The sequence below is a fragment of the Triticum aestivum genome, chromosome 3A (assembly GCF_018294505.1).
Source record: "Triticum aestivum cultivar Chinese Spring chromosome 3A, IWGSC CS RefSeq v2.1, whole genome shotgun sequence".
In the NCBI taxonomy this organism is placed as follows: Eukaryota; Viridiplantae; Streptophyta; class Magnoliopsida; order Poales; family Poaceae; genus Triticum; species Triticum aestivum.
Genome location: NC_057800.1, coordinates 412,854,963 through 412,861,777, shown reverse-complemented (window position 1 = coordinate 412,861,777; position 6,815 = coordinate 412,854,963).

Below are 6,815 nucleotides of genomic sequence, written 5' to 3'. Positions count from 1 at the left end.
AATATGGTTAGTTCATAATCTTTGCTGAAAACTTCAATGCTGGCTTTACATATTTACAACAACAAGAGCAAACAGAGTTTGTAAAAGTTTTTCTTTATCACTTTGAGTTTATCAACTGAATTGCTTGAGGACAAGCAAAGGTTTAAGCTTGGGGAAGTTGATACGTCTCCGTCATATCTACTTTTCCAAACACTTTTGCCCTTGTTTTGGACTCTAACTTGCATGATTTGGATGGAACTAACCTGGACTGACGCTGTTTTCAGCAGAATTGCCATGGTGTTATTTTTGTGCAGAAATAAAAGTTCTCAGAATGACCTGAAAATCAACGGAGATTATTTTTGGAATATATAAAAATACTAGAAGAAAGATCCACGTCAGGGGGCCCACACCCTGCCCATGAGGGTGGGGGCGCGCCCTACCCCCTGGGCGCGCCCCCTGCCTCGTGGGCCCCCTGATGCTCCACCAACGTCCACCTTGACTCCATATATTCACTTTCAAGGAGAAAAAATAAGGGAGAAGGATTCATCGCGTTTTACTATACGGAGCCGCCGCCAAGCCCTAAACTCTCTCGAGAGGGCTGATCCGGAGTCCGTTCGGGGCTCCGGAGAGGGGAATCCATCACCATCGTCATCATCAACCTTCCTCCATCACCAATTTCATGATGCTCACCGCTGTGTATGAGTAATTCCATCATAGGCTTGCTGGACGGTGATGGGTTGGATGAGATTTATCATGTAATCGAGTTAGTTTTGTTAGGGTTTGATCCCTAGTATCCACTATGTTCTGAGATTGATGTTGCTATGACTTTGCTATGCTTAATGCTTGTCACTAGGGCCCGAGTGTCATGATTTCAGATCTGAACCTATTATGTTTTCATCAATACATGAGAGTTCTTGATCCTATCTTGCAAGTCTATAGTCACCTATTATGTGTTATGATCCGTTAACCCCGAAGTGACAATAATCGGGATACTTACCGGTGATGACCGTAGTTTGAGGAGTTCATGTATTCACTATGTGTTAATGCTTTGGTCCGGTACTCTATTAAAAGGAGGCCTTAATATCCCTTAGTTTCCAATAGGACCCTGCTGCCACGGGAGGGTAGGACAAATGATGTCATGCAAGTTCTTTTCCATAAGCACGTATGACTATATTTGGAATACATGCCTACATTACATTGATGAACTGGAGCTAGTTCTATGTCACCCTAGGTTATGACTGTTACATGATCGATCGCATCCGGCATAATTCTCCATCACTGATCCAATGCCTACGACCTTTTCATATATTGTTCTTCGCTTATTTACTTTTCTGTTGCTACTGTTACCATCACTACAAAACCCAAAACATTACTTTTTCTACCGTTACCTTTTGCCACCGTTACCACCTTTACCGTTTGCCGGCCGTCCAAATAGAGCATGATAAGGGCTCTTGATTTTCACCACTTCAAAGGTCAAGGTCTCTGATCTATATTCATGATCATCTCCAATGGCAACTTCCAGAGCTATCTTAGCAACTGGGTATGTCGACTTACCAGGCACCACACCATGGAAAACAGTGTTTGACGGTTTAAGATTTCTATCTATCAATCCCATGCGCCGGAAAGTCCCATAATGAAGAATATTGATGTTGCTCCCTCCGTCCATGAGCACCTTGGTGAATTTATATGCTCCAACCTGAGGTGCAACCACCAAAGCTAGATGACCCAGATTATCAACCCAGGGCGGGTGATCTTCCCGACTCCACACGATGGGCTGCTCAGACCAGCGCAAATAACGGGGAACCGCCAGTTTCAACGGAGTTCACCGTCCTTTTATAAAGCTTCTGATCCTGCTTGCATAAACTTGTGGTGAAGACGTGGTACTGCCCACTATTCAATTGTTTTCTTGTTACTCTGATACCCAGACTGCTGCTGCTGATTCCCCTGACCTGACTGATGATGGTAACCCCCCTGATTACCTTGATTTCCTTGATTACCTTGATTGCCTTGGAATTTAGAGCTTGAACCGCCACCGCCGTAACCTGGACCCTGAGAACCGGAGCCACCACCCGGCCCATGGTTGCCTTGAAACAGATTTGAATTTTTGAACTCCTTCATGATGAAACAATCCTTCCAGAGGTGATTGGATGGTCTCTTTCGCGTACCATGTCTTGGGCAGGGCTGATTCAAGAGCTGCTCAAGATTAATGCCTGATCCTTCGGTCTATGGGGGCGGTCTGCCCTTACGACCCTGGCCATTATTCTGTGCATTGGTATTTGCCACAAAGTCCAAACTATTATCGCCTTTGCGCTTACCATTACCTCCCTGATTTGCCGGATTATGCTGCTATCCTTTGGTGTTACTGCTCTTCTTTCCCTTTCCCGGTTTATCATCGTCAGACTCGGGGTCCTTGGTGTCGTCAGAGTCAGGATACTTAACCATAGCCGCCATGAGCGTCCCCATGTCATTGTAGTGACGTTTGAGCCGTCCCAACTTCTGCTTCATGGGTATGAACCGACAATTGTTCTCCAGCATCAACACTACTGAATCGGCGTTGATGCGATCTGATGAGTGCAGGATTGTTGAGACCCGACGCACCCAATGGGTTGTTGACTCACCTTCCTCCTGAACACAGGAGGCTAAATCCACAATTGACATAGGCTGCTTGCATGTGTCCTTGAAATTCTGGATAAACCGGGCTTTTAACTCGGCCCATGACCCGACGGAGTCGGCAGGGAGCCCTTTCAACCAAGTGCGGGCTGTTCCCTCCAACATTAGAGGGAAATATTTAGCACATGCCGCATAGATAACATCTAGCAACTCCATGGCCATATCACAGCTCTCAATCCATGCTTCGGGAGGCAAATCAGCTGTGTAGTTAGGCACTTTATGGGGACCCTTGAAATCCTTGGGCAGACACTCATTACATAGAGCCGGCACTAAGCACGGCATGCCCAAATTCCTGAAGGTTACACCTGGCTCGACCGAAGTTGTGAGACGAATCAGCGAAGGTTGACGGGCCGCATACTGCACCGCTAACTCGGCCTCTCGACATGCTCTACCTTGGTCCACTACATTCTGAGCATCAGCACCACCGCCCGCCAGGTTATGCTCACGGGGCGGGTTATAGTTCTGTGCACTGCTTAACATAGCCAGTTCATCTTTATGCCTGCTGTAACTCCGGCTTGGGCGAGGGGTGGAATGAATCCTTTCACGACTGTAAGAATAAGCTTGCTGCTGAACCAACGCCGTCTGCAATAGCTCTCTAGCTCTTTGGGTTTCAACCGCCACTGGAGACTCGCCTTCAACTGGAAGGGCCGCCAATCGTGATGCTGTTGCGATCATGTTATCCAACATATTAGAGTAGTGACCCGATGGTGTTTGCACATGTTGCGGTGGGACATTGCTTTGTCGAGGCGGGTCCATGGCACGCGGCTGAACCAGCGCTCCTGTCCCAGGCGCTTCAACCCGCTCTACCACTAGCGGGTGATACGTCCATTTTGCATCATGCTTTTATATCTATATTTATTGCATTATGGGCTGTTATTTCACATTATGTCACAATACTTATGGCTATTCTCTCTTATTTTACAAGGTTTACATAAGGAGGGAGAATGCCGGCAGCTGGAATTCTGGGCTGGAAAAGGAGCAAATATTAGAGACCTATTATGCACAACTCCAAAAGTCCTGAAACTCCACAGAATACCTTATAATAAATAATGAAAAATCCTCGCCAAAGATGAAGACCAGGGGGCCCACACCCTTCCCACGAGGGTGGGGGGCGCCCCCCTAGGGCGCACCCCCTACCTCGTGGGCCCCCTGGTGGCTCTCCGATGACCATCTTCTCCTATATGAAGTCTTTCATCGAGAAAAAAAATAAGAAGCAACCTTTCGGGACGAAACTCCGCCGCCACGAGGCGGAACCTTGGCGGATCCAATCTAGAGCTCCGGCAGAGCTGTTCTGCCGGGGAAACTTCCCTCCCGGAGGGGGAAATCATCGCCATCGTCATCACCAACGCTCCTCTCATCGGGAGAGGGCAATCTCCATCAACATCTTCATCAGCACCATCTCATCTCAAAACCCTAGTTCATCTCTTGTATCCAATTCTTGTCTCCAAGTCCGGGATTGGTGCTAGTAGGTCACTAGTAGTGTTAATTACTCCTTGTAGTTGATGCTAGTTGGTTTAATTGGTGGAAGATCATATGTTCAGATCCTTCATGCATATTATTACCCCTCTGATTATGAACATGAATATGCTTTGTGAGTAGTTACGTTTGCTCCTGAGGACAAGGGAGAAGTCTTGCTATTAGTAGTCATGTGAATTTGGTATTCGTTCGATATTTTGATGAGATGTATGTTGTCTAGCCTCTAGTGGTGTTATGTGAACGTCGACTACATAACACTTCACCATTATTTGGGCCTAGAGGAAGGCATTGGGAAGTAATAAGTAGATGATGGGTTGCTAGAGTGACAGAAGCTTAAACCCTAGTTTATGCATTGCTTCGCAAGGGGCTGATTTGGATCCATATGTTTCATGCTATGGTTAGGTTTACCTTAATACTTTTGTTGTAGTTGCGGATGCTTGCAATAGAGGTTAATTGTAAGTGGGATGCTTGTTCAAGTGAGAATAGCACCCAAGCACCGGTCCACCCACATGTCAAATTATCAAAGTACCGAACGCGAATCATATGAACGTGATGAAAACAAGCTTGACGATATTCCCATGTGTCCTCGGGAGCGCTTTTCCTTATATAAGAGTTTGTCCAGGCTTGTCCTTTGCTACAAAAAGGATTGGGCCACCTTGCTGCACTTTATTTACTTTTGTTACTTGTTGCTCGTTACAAATTATCTCATCACAAAACTATATGTTACCACTTATTTCAGTACTTGCAGAGAATACCTTGCTGAAAACCGTTTATCATTTCCTTCTGCTCCTCGTTGGGTTCGACACTCTTACTTATCGAAAGGACTACGATAGATCCCCTATACTTGTGGGTCATCAAGACTCTTTTCTAGCGCCGTTGCCGGGGAGTGAAGCGCCTTTGGTAGGTGGAATTTGGTAAGGACAAATTTATATAGTGTGCTGAAATTTACTGTCACTTGTTACTATGGAAAGTAATCCTCTGAGGGGCTTGTTTGGGGTATCTTCACCCTGACCAGTAGAGCAAAGAGTTGCTCCTCAACCTACTGAACCTATTGAAAATGAATATGAAAATGAAATTCCTTATGAGTATCCTTCGGGTATGATAGAAAATCTGCTAGCTAATCCTTTTACAGGAGATGGAACAAAACATCCTGATGAACACCTAATATATGTGGATGAAGTTTTTGGATTATTTAAGCTTGCAGGTATACCCAATGATGTTGCTAAGAAGAAGGTCTTCCCTTTATCTTTGAAGGGAGACGCATTGGTATGGTATAGGCTTTGTGATGATACGAGATCATGGAACTATAGAAGATTAAAATTGGAATTTCATCAAAAGTATTACCCTATGCATCTTGTTCATCGTGATCGCAATTATATATATAATTTTTGGCCTCGCTAAGGAGAAATCATCGCTCAAGCTTGGGGGAGGCTTAAATCAATGTTATATTCATGCCCTAATCATGAGCTTTCAAGAGAAACAATTCTTCAAAAAAATTATGCTCGGCTTTTTGAAAATAATCGCACCATGCTCGATACTTCTTGTGTTGGCTCTTTTATGATGAAGACTATTGGATTTAGATGGAATTTATTGGATAGAATTAAATGCAACTCTGAAGATTGGGACCTCGACAATGGTAAGGACTCAGGTATGACACCTAAGTTTGATTGTGTTAAATCTTTCATGGATATCGATATTTTCCGTAAGTTTAGCACTAAATATGGACTTGATTCTGAGATAGTAGCTTCTTTCTGTGAATCTTTTGCTACTTATGTTGATCTCCCTAAGGATAAGTGGTTTAAATATCATACTCCCATAGAAGTAAAAGTAGCTGCACCTATTAAAGTTGAAGAAAAGACTGTCACTTATAATGATCCTATTATTCCTACTTGTTATGTTGAGAAACCACCTTTCCCTATTAGGATAAAGGATCATGCTAAAGCTTCAACTATGGTTCGTAAAAGCAATATTAAAACATATACACCTCCTGAGCAAGTTAAAGTAGAACCTAATATTGCTATTGTTAAAGAGCTCTTGTATGATAATATTGATGGGCATGTTATTCAGTTCTGCGGTGAAACTGCTAGAATTGCTAGACCTTGTGCTAAAGATAAACATAGACCTGTGGTAGGCATGCTTGTTATTTCTGTTAAAATAGGAGAACATTGTTATCATGGCTTATGTGATATGGGTGCTAGTGCTAGTGTTATACCTTATGACCCGTATAAAGCAATCAAGCATGAAATTGCACCTGCTGAGTTAGAAGATATTGATGTCACAATTAAACTTGCTAATAGAGATACTATTTCAGCAGTGGGAATTGTTAGAGATGCTGAAGTCTTGTGCGGGAAAACTAAATATCCTGCTGATTTTCTTGTTCTTAGTTCCCCACAAGATAGCTTTTGTCCCATTATATTTGGTAGACCCTTCTTGTCGGTGTTCTGGGAACGAGGGTCCCCAGACTTGCCTGCCTGCGGCCTGCGGCGTGGCTCAAGTGGGGGCCCAGCGCGGCCCACCTTCATCAGCTCAAGCTCAAGACCCTCACGGGGCGGACGACCGGAAGCTTCCTCAGAGGCAGCCCACCAGGCAGGCTCGCGAGGAGGCGGAGAGATCAAGGCACGGGTACCTCGCGAGGAGCCCGTGATGCAAGCCATGACGATCGAGACCATGCGGGCGTCGGCCTGTGCAGT